Raw genomic sequence first — 11,844 nt, 5'->3', positions numbered from 1 at the left:
TCCCAATCCACAACAAACCCCCCCCCCCCCCACTCCCACCCCGCACCTCCCAAACATGGAAGCACCTTTCGTGGTCAGGGAATGGTCCCAGCCCCAACGGGGAGCCAGGGAGCACCCCTTCGAATGGATCCCCTCAGCACAACCCATGTAGAACTAGGCTGTGGCCCCTTCCCAACTCTGAGTAAGCGTGGCCTCTAGCCAAACTAAAGCGCCCTGGTCAAAGAGAGCTGTCAATCTGATGAGCAAGTGTCCTTTCTTCCCCACAGTCAGGGCACATCTTCAGTAGCTTCCTGCGAGTTCTTGTCTTTGCGTGTGTAGGATCTTGATTTTGAGCTGCGGTTCGAGCGGGAACGGCCTCGGCGCCTACGTTGATCGTCAGGACCCCTTCACGAGGGGCCCCCGGTCGAGGAGTAGGACCCACCGCCCTTTGCCGTATTGACCCGCACCCTGACAGTCTCATCCGTCCACTGAAAGACGGCCTCCGGGGGTGTCGAAGAAGATGGTACGGGACTGGAAGTCAACCCGCAACCGAGCCAGGTATAGTAGGGCATAAGGCAGCTTCAGGCCCCGAAGGCGGGCCTTGGCCGCAGCGAAGGACTGTCTCTGCTGTTGCACCAATTTCGTGTAGTCCGGGAAGATAAGAATAGGAGAATTCTCGAGCATGAGCTGGCCCTTCAATCTCGCCTGTTTCAGGATAGCATCCCTGTCGGCATAATTCAGCAATTTAGCGATCATAGGATGAGGGCGTTCTCCCACCGGGGGCTTCTGCGTCAAGGCTCGATGGGCCCTTTCCCCGATGGAGCAACGCGAGAGGGTATCAGCCGGCATCCACCCCTCCAGCCATTGTGTTAGGAAGCGCTCGGCATTGCCCTTTTCGCAGTCCTCTGGAAACCCTAGGAAGCGAAGATTACTGCGCCTGGCGCGTCCCTCTGCCTCCTCCGCTCTCGCCACCAGGCCTTTCTGCGTCCTCTCAAGGGCCACAACCCTCTTCTTTAGGGTAGTCATGTCGGCTGAAATGCGCGTCTCCGCACCGGTTATGCGTTCCACGGCGTTTCGCAGGTCCTGACAAAGGAGCATAACGTCGGAGCCCACTGCCCCAATATTAGCATCTAGGACATCCCTGGACTGCTTGATCACGGCCTAGAGGGAAGCATTATCCGGCACCGGAGGTTGCGTCCCCTTTGCGTCCGCGCCCTCGGTGAACTTGTCAATGGGGCCCTGTTTGCCCTGACTTCCACTGCCACCCCGTGTCATGGTGTTGTGAGGGAGTGGGGCCCCTCACCGGCCGGCCACAGCTCAAACCCCTCAGCTGTTGACGCCCGTGACCAGATACCCTGCGACAAGGCGACGGTCCCAGGAAGGACGCACTCACTATAGTCTGTCAACAGTGGCTTCGCCCCCCAGCCAGCGCCCCAATACGTCCAGGAAGCAGTACAGGGTCCCTAGGCTCTTGCCGGGGGGGAGGGGAGAGGGGGCCCACCACGCAGTCCACTCCACGAATATCTGGCTCTGGGGTCCGATCCGACCTCTGAAATGTAGCAGGGCCCTGTCAACCCCGGCAGCCCCACTGTCCGGCCACCCAAGACCCTCCGCAGCGACCAGTAAGCTCCGGTGCTGCCCTCCTCCTAGCTGGGCCTGGGTCTCTCGGGTAGCGCGGCAAGCCACCGTGCAGGGATATAGGCAGAGGTGAGCCCGGGGTCCGACACGACCCCCGAATGGCTGCGCGGCACCACAACCTCTCCTCCTGTCCACCCTCTGGGTCCCACTCTGACCTTGATCTGCCGCAGTCTCTCGCCAGGCCCCGGATCGGCACCCGTCAGGGCAGCGCCGCCTTCCAGCGCCGATGGTGGCTCTCTTTGCGGGCAAGATGGCGGCTGTGTCTCTCAGCTCTCCCCGCTGCCGGGACCCGCCAGGCCCGCTCCGCAGCCGCCACCCGCGGCGTGACCCTGCGGGTGCCGCTCCTCCTCTGCAGCGTCGAAGCTCCGGCAGCACTCGGAGCCGGCTCCCCAGCAACTCTCAGCGCGGCCCCTCTTGCTCGGCGGGATGTCCCAGAAATCGAGGCCCCGGCTCCAAAGGCCGCACCACGCAGCCCGGCTCGCGATCACCCTCCTGCTGCAGAGGATCACACGTGCATGCCAGAGGGCCAGCCCTGCCTCGGCAGCAGTCCAGTGCGAGGAAGCCCATCCAGGCTGTGGGCGCGGCCTTGCACATGAGCACACCGCTCTGCAAGGTTCACAGAAAAATGGCAGGCCTAGTTTCCACTAATACTTTGCAATCTTGCGACTCCACCTGTGACGCCTTTTCTTTAGGTTCTTGGGCAGACAGAAATGACTAGGCATTAGGTGATAAAGGTAACTACACTTACTGATTTGAATCTTCAGACATGGTTTACTTTGTAAAAAGAAAATGACTTTATGAAGTAATTGGTATAATAGTGCACATAAAACGATGCCCTTCAAAGAAAACCTGAAGGTCCTAGAACCTTACAGCCCAGAGATGGAACACTAAATGTTATTATTGCTCCCTCACACTAGGCGCTAGAAACAGTTTAACAGTAAGCTCTGTGGCATATCGTATATGATTTTGAGTGTCCCAATCTATTTGTCTGTCTTTTCTTTTCAAAAAAGTTATCACTCTTCTTCAGGTGACAACGTACTAATACATTATATACATAAACAAACTAGCTTTTGCAATATAGATCAGTCAGTGCATAACGTTAAATCGGGTTGATTAACAATACATCTGTTTTAGTGGGCGGGGCAAGAACATAGGTCAGTTTACCTACATCCCTCTGTTCAAACAATCAATCGATCCCACCCCTTTCCCCCACTCGCCTATTCTGTATTATCCCCCCACCCCCCAACAAGCGTTCATCCAAATTAACATAGTGAATGGGGTTGAGGAGCAGCATCAAAGTAAATTACATGAACTTCCGGGTCGAACAAACAGTACAAATTATGAATGAAACAATAGTAATGCTGGAAACTTCCTCAAAGTAAACACAAATTGATGGTTTACAATGAAACACGATTGGTAATATAGACTTCTGCTGTCTGCACAGGCAAGGCCCGGGTGTTGTATCTGTACCTTTAATTTGCCTACTGTATGACATGTATTGTGTTCTTGTTATGACATATATTGTATTCCATGTTCTATGTTTGAGCTCTGCTGTCGTGTCATTCTGTTCCGTTACTTGGACACGACAGCATCGCTCTTTCATTGCCATTTCTTGTGGGTTTTTATCTTTACAGATTTATTCTTAATAAATCTATCATACAGAACTCCTGCCTTCATATGTTGTTATTGTACTACATACAACATAAATATGGCGACGATGGATTGGGATCAAGAAGATATTTTGATAGAATTTTAATTTTTGGCAGTTGAGTTTAATTTAACCCACCGAGAAAATATTTAGGCTTGAAAACGAAGACAACGAAGACTTTGTTTACAGCAACTACATACTTCTGGTAAGATCGATTTACCAATTTCGTATGCATCGCTTGAAGTAAAGAGACTGAGTGTGTTTAAAATTACCTCGTGTTCCACTGAAACGTCGTTGGGAGCCGTGCGCGAGCAGAGGAGAGCGAGAAAGAACTGAGTGCGCGATCTAAACACAGCGTGCTTACGTGTTTGTACGCGCAAATCTTACAGCCTAACAAGACGTCTTCTGTCATCACGCAAGGTCAAACAACGTGACCCCACACAGCGGCCATTTTCTTTTCATGTAAACAAGGAAATAGATTCCCGATTGAAGACACCGGCAACACCGAGCAGATTCTTTCAAAAAAGAAAAAGAAAAAGAAGATCGTTACCGGTAAAATTTCAGTATTTAAAAATCGGAACTGTTTATTATTAAATTCATTTCGAAACTGAACGTTACTTTAAAAAAAAAAAAAAAAAGAGAGTCATTTTTCTTTTTTATGAAATTAGATAACTCAATAAAATAACAGCAATAAGATAAATAAAGGAAATAAGGTAAACTTTGACAATGGCTTACCAAATTCAACCTTATCAAATAAATCCTTTCCAACAAAATGCAGGTAAACCGCCTGTTAGGTGGGAACAGTGGCATAAATCTTTTGAAAGCTATCTTGTTGCAATTGATGGTAAAGATTATTCCAAGGAAAGGAAAAAGGCTGTTTTATATGGACTCTTAGGTGATGCTGGAAGGGAAATCTTTGACAACATGCCTGAAAGTGAACCACCACCTGGACAGTTCATTCCATGGGATGAATACACTGAGGCAGTTAAAAGATTAGAAAAAAGATTTCATGAACAGCCTAATATAATGGTGGAAAGGCACGGTTTTAATAAGAGAAAACAGTTGCAAGATGAAAGTATTGAAGACTATCTTTCTAATTTGCGCATCTTAGCTTCAAAGTGTGACTTTGGTGATATGCTTGATACTTACTTAAGGGATCAATTGGTCTTTCACTGTTTTCCAAACAAAGTTCAAGAACGCCTTCTAGCATGCAGAAACCCTACTTTAAATGAGGTCATCCACATCGCAATTGGGATTGAAAGGTCTTCAGTCTCAACTAAGGTTATCTCAGGAACAAACAATGCGGAAGCTGTATATTCCATAACCAATAAAAGTAAAGTACAAGACTTGAAAAAGGAAAAAGGATCCATTTCTGCAAAAAAGAATTTGGTTTGTTATCGTTGTGGTTCTAAGACTCACATCGGAAATAATCCTATTTGTCCTGCACATGGAAAGAGATGTGCAAAATGTAAAAAAATTGGACATCTTGAGAGTGCATGCAAAACTATTTTTAAAAATAGGAATGTTTCACTTACCAGTGTAAATGCTTTAGATGACATGGAAGATGAAATTAGTAACCTTGTTATTAATGTTAATTTAGTAGATTCTGAGATTACTTTCAAAGCACCTTTAGGCGAAGCTATCATTCAAGGTGTAAAATTGGAAGTAATGGCAGATTCAGGGTCGCCAATAACCATTTTAGATTAAATGACTTATGCCAATTATCCTTTTCCTAGTAAACTATCTGTTGCTGATGTAAATCCAAAAGCAATTGGTGGACATTTCATCAATATGCTAGGGTACTTCACTGGTTTAGTTGAACTACTAGGGAGGGAAATTACAACCAAGGTTTACGTTGTTAAAAAAGGCAAAGATATTATTGGTTGGCGTGATTTAGGTAAGATGGGCATCATGTTAAAGCCTGGTAGTGACACACCCATTATTCTTGGTGACATTCCTATAGCTTCAATAGATATTTGCAAAGAAAAAGTATTTACAAATGATCTTGATTCTATTCTTGGTAAATACAAAGAAGTATTTGAGGACAGAATTGGTTGTGTGAAAGGTGTTGAGCATGACATTAAGTTAAAAGAAAATGCGATACCTGTGATACATAAGGTCAGAAATGTACCTTTGAGTGTAAGAGCAGAGTTAAAAGAACATTTGGATAGTCTCTGTAAAGATGGAGTAATTAAACCTACAGATTCATCTGAGTGGGTTTCGGCTGTGGTATTAGCCAAACGAAAAAATGGTAAGTTGCGCATGTGTGCAGATTTGCGCTCTCTAAACAAAAACATTTTGGTGGATTGCCACCCTTTGCCCTTGATTCAAGAGATGCTTATGGCAATAGGAAATTCTACTCATTTTTCCTTAATTGACTTAAAGTCAGCCTACCATCAGGTTGTTTTGTCAGAGAGATCACAAGATCTTACCACTTTTGTTACTCCCTTTGGTGCCTTCAAATATACGAGACTCCCGTTTGGATTAGCTTCTGCAGCAAGTGTATTCCAGAAGCTAATGGACTCGTTATTTGGAGACATCAAAGGGGTGCAAGCATTTCAGGATGACATACTCATTTTTGGAAATGGAGTGGATGACCATAATAAAACTCTTGATAAAGTTTTAAGCATCTTGAGTAAAAGAGGGATGACTGTATCTAAAGAGAAGTGCAGTTTTTTGGTTCAGGAATTAGAGTATTTAGGGCACTCTATTACTAAAGAGGGCATTAAACCAAAGCAGAACCTGATTGATTCCATCATGCTTGCACCTGCTCCAGTTGATAAAGACTCCCTTAGATCCTTTTTAGGACTAAGCGAGTACTATGCACGTTTTGTGCATGGTTATGCTTTTGTGGTTGAACCACTCAGGTGTTTAACCAGAAAGAATGAAAAGTATGAGTGGTCTTTGATCCATGATGAAGCTTTTAAAAAGGTTAAAGATATGATAAAGAATGCTCCAGCCTTGAAACCTTTTTCTTGTGGTGTTAAGTGTGTTGTCACCGTGGATGCGAGTTGCGTAGGTCTTGGTGGAGTCTTAACACAATTCGTTGATGGTAAAGAAAATACTATTGCTTTTATTTCGAGAACCTTGACCACAGCAGAATCCAATTACAGCACCATAGAGCGAGAAGCTTTAGCTTGCTCATGGGCAGTAGAAAAGTTCAGGAGTTATTTATGGGGAACTCGGTTTGATCTTTTTACAGATCATAAGCCGCTCATTTATTTGATGAATGGAAATGGTACAGGCCAAGCAACTTCCAGACTAGTTAGAATTATCTCTAAATTACAAGAATATAATTTTGATGTTAAACACATCTCTGGAGGAGCTAATTTTAGGGCTGACTGCTTGTCCAGAATTCCTCTTGCAAATCAAATCGGAGCCTCTGATTTCTATGACGATGAATGTGTCGTGGTTTCTGCAATAGATGCATGTGATAGTTCTTTGGGATGTTTTACAGAAAGTGATTGGTTGGATGGTTATAAGAAAGATCAAATTTTGATAAAAGTCAAAGAATACATCAGAAAAGGATGGCCACCAGTTAGAAGTCTAGGTAAAGATTTTGTACCTTATCAACAAGTATCCTCTGAATTAAGTCTGGAGAATCAGTTCATCACTAGGTGTGGACTTTTTGTTCCACCCTTTGTTTTGAGAAAGGGTCTTGTAGAGAGAGCCCATTCTGGGCATCCAGGAATGTCTGGCACTAAGAAAATTTTGAGAAAATTTTATTGGTGGCCCAGCATGGATTCTTTTGTTGATAAATTCATTAACCAATGCCCTGAATGTCTCCTATCCGACAAGCATTGGAAAAGTAAAAAAAAATTTACTTCTACTAATTTGTTGCCTGAACAAGCATGGGAAAAATTAGCAATTGATTTTTCAGGGCCTTATAACATTTTGTCAGAAGATATGAGATATTTAATTGTCTTAACTGACTATTATTCAAAATGGGTTTCATATGATTTTGTTACATTTCCCACTACGGATATTGTAATTGATTTCCTAGAGAAGATTTTTAGTGTTGAAGGATTTCCAAAGAAATTAGTGTCCGATAATGGCACACATTTTGTATCTAAAAAAATGGTTGATTTTTTGAGTAAATATGACATTAAGCATATTAAAAGTCCTTTGTATTTTCCAGCTGCAAATGGACTCGTTGAAAGAGCTAATAAATTTTTCAAAGAAGGTATACAAACAGCTTTGTCATCAGGTATGGATGTTAGAAAACACATAAAAGAAAAAGTTTGGAGTTATCTTAATACTCCGCATTCTATTACCGGTTTTACCCCTTTTTTCTTGTTAAAGGGAAGGGATGCAAATGACATTATCAAACCTGTTTTTGATAAAAACTCATCTTCTCTTAATAAGTTAGGTCTTACCAAAGCTTATTCAGTTGATGAGTGTGTTAGGCATAATTTTGAGAAAAAATATAAGTTAGAAAATACTATTTCCCCAAAAAACTGTTGTTTAAAACTGGTGATTGGGTAATTATTAAAAAACCCAAAAAAGTTGTCAAGGGGGAATCTAAGTTTTCTTTGCCTCAACAGGTTGTTAGATCATCTAATTCGTCTGTTATGATTAAGAATAAAGGTTGGTGGAATAAAAGTGCGGTTATCAAAATTGAACCTTATCAAAAGGACATTATTTTGAAAAAACTTGATCGTAAAACTCCTTTAGGATATTCCTCCTTTTTGTGTTACAAAGACTTCATGGATGTTGTGCAACCATCTCATCCTTTGGATTTTGATGAACAGATCTCATCACAAGAACAAGTAGTTGTTGAAAATTCTCTACATGATTCTCATGTTAGTGAAACTAATTCTCAATCTTGCTTCGGTGAGGAAGTGGGTGAAAGCAATTTGTTTGCTTCTGATGGTTTTGCTGATGGTTTGTTAGAAGTGGAAACAGCTGAAAATTCTGTAACTAATTCTAATTAGACTTGTGAAAAAAGAAATATTGTTTTTCCTTCTAAATTTAAAGATTATTATTTATATTAATATTTGTTTAGCTTACTTTTGTTTTTCTTTTTTCTTTTATGGAAAGGAGATGTATCTGTACCTTTAATTTGCCTGCTGTATGACATGTATTGTGTTCTTGTTATGACATATATTGTATTCCATGTTCTATGTTTGAGCTCTGCTGTCGTGTCATTCTGTTCCGTTACTTGGACACGACAGCATCGCTCTTTCATTGACATTTCTTGTGGGTTTTTATCTTTACAGATTTATTCTTAATAAATCTATCATACAGAACTCCTGCCTTCATATGTTGTTATTGTACTACATACAACACCGGGTTAGCGAGCATTGAAGATTTTTCTGTCTTAAATTCCCTGTCTCCTCATCAATTAAGACTGTGATTAAAGTCATGATAAAAATATTTACATATATATTAAAAAAGTGACAAAAGGCAAGCCTGTGTGGCAGCAAAGCAACCTAATGCTCAGCAGTCAACTAAATGCTGCCAGAGATTCTCCTACAGAGAATAGGCACAGTGATGTCACGCTCCTTTGAAAAGGTAAACGTTCCTCGACCAACCCGACTTTATAGATGAAGTTTTAACTCTGTTCCACATTTAATTTAATTCTGACATGGATGAAGAGAATTTGGTAGAAGGTCGAGTAACCTATAGAGAGCAAAAGCGAGAAAGACTGAAGGAAAGAGGGAGAGAAAAAGGGTAACAAGAAGGAAAAATAAAAAGGTAGGGAGCAATAGAATGTTTTGCTGCGTCAAAGGGCTTGTCTTCATATAGTGCATGTCTACCATTGATCAAAGATCCACTGTTTTCGCGATAATAGAGCACAAGTGAAAGTTACTTAACCTTGACTTTCAGGAGGTTCCTTAAACTCCAAGTTCTCCTCAGCATGCTTAAGAAATCACATATAGTTGACCTAATGAGTAGGAGGAAATGGTACCTAACTAAACAAGCATTGGCGTAGCCAATAGGTCTCGCCTTTGGGACCTTATAAGTGTTTAGCCATGCAACACTTGATGTTGTTGCACCAAGGATATTGTACTGGTTAACTAAAAACACTTATTAGGTCCCAAAGGCGAGACCTATTGGCTATGCCAATGCTTGTTATACTGTGCATTGGTTACAAATGTATGTATTTCTGCTGGTATTTTGACCTGTGCTTTTATATCTGAATAAAGATGTATTGAATTGAATAAAGTGATTTATGACTTGTACAAATTATCTTACGTCATAAAAACATGCCAGAAGTGATTTATGGCCTATAAAAAAAATACATGGAGGGCTACATGCTGTAAAACAACTCTTAATAACTGTGGCCAATACTTCCAACCTGCACAAAAGAGTGTGCGTCTCATTGTTGAGGAGTATCCTGAGTGCAGGGTTCATGTAGTATGCGATACTGCTGGCTTGTAACCTTTAGGGAATCTCTCGTGTTCTAGCAGTCTCTTTCTCCACTCTTTCCTCTCGGTGTGCGACCCTCTCTAGCTCTGAATCTCTCTCCTGGTCTGCTTCCCATTGTCCTTCTCTGTCCTTCCACGGCTCTGCAGCAGCAGACAGCGGATCCATTAAAAGCATATATTAACCAGCTGCATTCAGGAAACAACATAAATATTGAATGCGCTTTTACTTATGAAAAAAGCACGATTTAAATATAGACGCTTCAAGAGCTGGAAAACAAAAGGCGAAGACTAACGATGTAAAAATAAATAAGAGCGAAGAGGAAAAATCCAATAAAAAAAAGCTGAGACAAAGATAGATTGAAATGTTTCAAAATCTCAGCGCGCTTTCACGTAGACATTCTTCAGGAAAGTAACATAAAGTGTCCCGGTGCCCTCTGCCCGTCCGAATACGGGACTTTCGGGTTGTAGAAGTTGCAGTGGGACACGGGCAGAGATAAGCCCAAGATGCAGTTGATTCAGAAGAAGAAATGCCTGCTCCTGCTCCGGCTTGGCTCCCCCTCCACCCCTGTCAGCAGGAAGAGCGGCTCTGAGAGCGAAGAGCCTTCTGCACGCTGAACTCCGTGCACCACACAGGGGTCTGTTTATGCAGCCTCAGATTTCCTGCTCAAGTGTTTAGATTTCCAGAAATCCCGGTTATCAATCCCAGGGCAGCCCGCGAGCCTGCCTCTTCCCCCCTCGCGCTCACTCACTCACATGCTAGTCTTTCCTTCCTGCCCTCTCTCCGGCTGCAGCCAGTCCCGGGACACGCTGCGCGAGACCCCGCTCGCCCCAGTGACTCGAGGTTGCGGAGCGCGGCCTTGCCTGGGGCCCACGCCGGACGCACAGAGCTGCCTGCACCGGGAGCGCACACACGGGACCCCGCCGAAAATGGAATAATGGACTCGGGCCGCTCGTGCAAACTCGGACAAAGAACCGAGAGAGTTCCCGTGCTGGTAAGTTCTGCTCCAAGGCGTGGCCGCCGGCCGGGCCTGCGCCACACAAAGGCTGGGAAGAGAGGAGGCAGCGCGGGCACTGGACGGGGGCTTTCAAGGGGGCTTTCACAGCGGCTGCGAGGTCTATTCATCAATGTTGTTTTGTTGCAAATTAGCCAACCTACGCTGGAGTGAGAGGCCCGCACGTATTGCATTCATGTTGGCGGCCTGCCTCCTTCTCCACATGAATTATAGTTTAAAGGGCCTATAACGCAATATAGCGCCTATATAATTAACTGCCTTCCCAGTCTGGCCCTGCTAATACACCAGATAGCTTTCAAACTACTTTTAAAGGGCTGGCTTTTTCTGATTGACAGCAGCCATTTAAGATGGACTGCCGGGTCCTACGCACGCTATGTTGATTATTTGTGAAGGGCTTAGATGTGAATTTGAACATGGATGTAAACGAGGGCATGAGTGAGTGGTTGAGTTTTCATATTTTTGAAGCAAGTTGGCAGATATATTCATACTGGCTTACCCTGTGGGATCGTTGGCAAATCACTTTACATTTTTAATGAACTTTAATATTTGTATATAGTGCGTCATACCGCAGTAATTCTTTTCGACACACAATAAATAAAAAGGTTCAGTATTACCCGATGACAGTAAGTACTTAATTGACCAACATTGGAAGGATGGAGGAAGGCTAATTTGGCATTGCTAGGACTCGACCTTGGGTCCTTGGGTACGTTCCGGTATTTATTGTGGGGAAGGGGGGCTGGTTAGGGTAAGGTGAGTACATTGCATGTTCATTGGACTTAATATTTGTTCAGATGCGGCTGTTCAGTTAAAACAAAACATCTATTTTACGTACTATTGTACTTCCGCTGACTTTTTTGCTCACTTTTTTAAAGCTGTTTCGAGCATGTGGGTTTGAAATGTAAAACCACGTTTTTCACAGGAAAAAAAAGTTAAGTGCATGCCCATTCAGCAGCAGATGTCAGCCAGCTGGAAAGTGTGGATTAACGTTCAAATGGCAAAACCTTGGTTTTGGCTGTTCGCAGTTTTCCGGAGGCCCTTTGGATAATTCAGAACGAAGGGGGTGGGGGAACTGCAGGCCGCAGTCATTTCCCTTCGCAAAAAAAACAACTAATGAGGACAGGAAAGCGGACAGGATGGACACACACCATCTGTGTGAACTCTGGCAGACTGTCCCTTCCATGAATAATTTAGCTCT

The 11,844-nt window shown here is 43.6% G+C and overlaps 1 protein-coding gene across 2 annotated transcripts in view; it reads left to right on the top strand.

The window, feature by feature from the left end:
- The first annotated feature begins 10,148 nt into the window (after positions 1-10,148).
- Positions 10,149-11,844, top strand: part of ASAP1 (ArfGAP with SH3 domain, ankyrin repeat and PH domain 1) — a 1,926,573-nt gene continuing 1,924,877 nt past the window's right edge. For both annotated transcript variants that reach the window (XM_086966222.1, XM_086966220.1), the window contains exon 1: positions 10,149-10,628. The gene's annotated coding sequence lies outside the window, so the exon portion shown is untranslated. The remainder of the gene's footprint in view (positions 10,629-11,844) is intronic.

Source organism: Lissotriton vulgaris, chromosome 4_1, assembly GCF_964263255.1.
Source record: "Lissotriton vulgaris chromosome 4_1, aLisVul1.2, whole genome shotgun sequence".
Taxonomy (NCBI): Eukaryota; Metazoa; Chordata; class Amphibia; order Caudata; family Salamandridae; genus Lissotriton; species Lissotriton vulgaris.
Note: the sequence above shows the minus strand (reverse complement) of the source record. Positions and strands in the feature narration are given on the sequence as shown.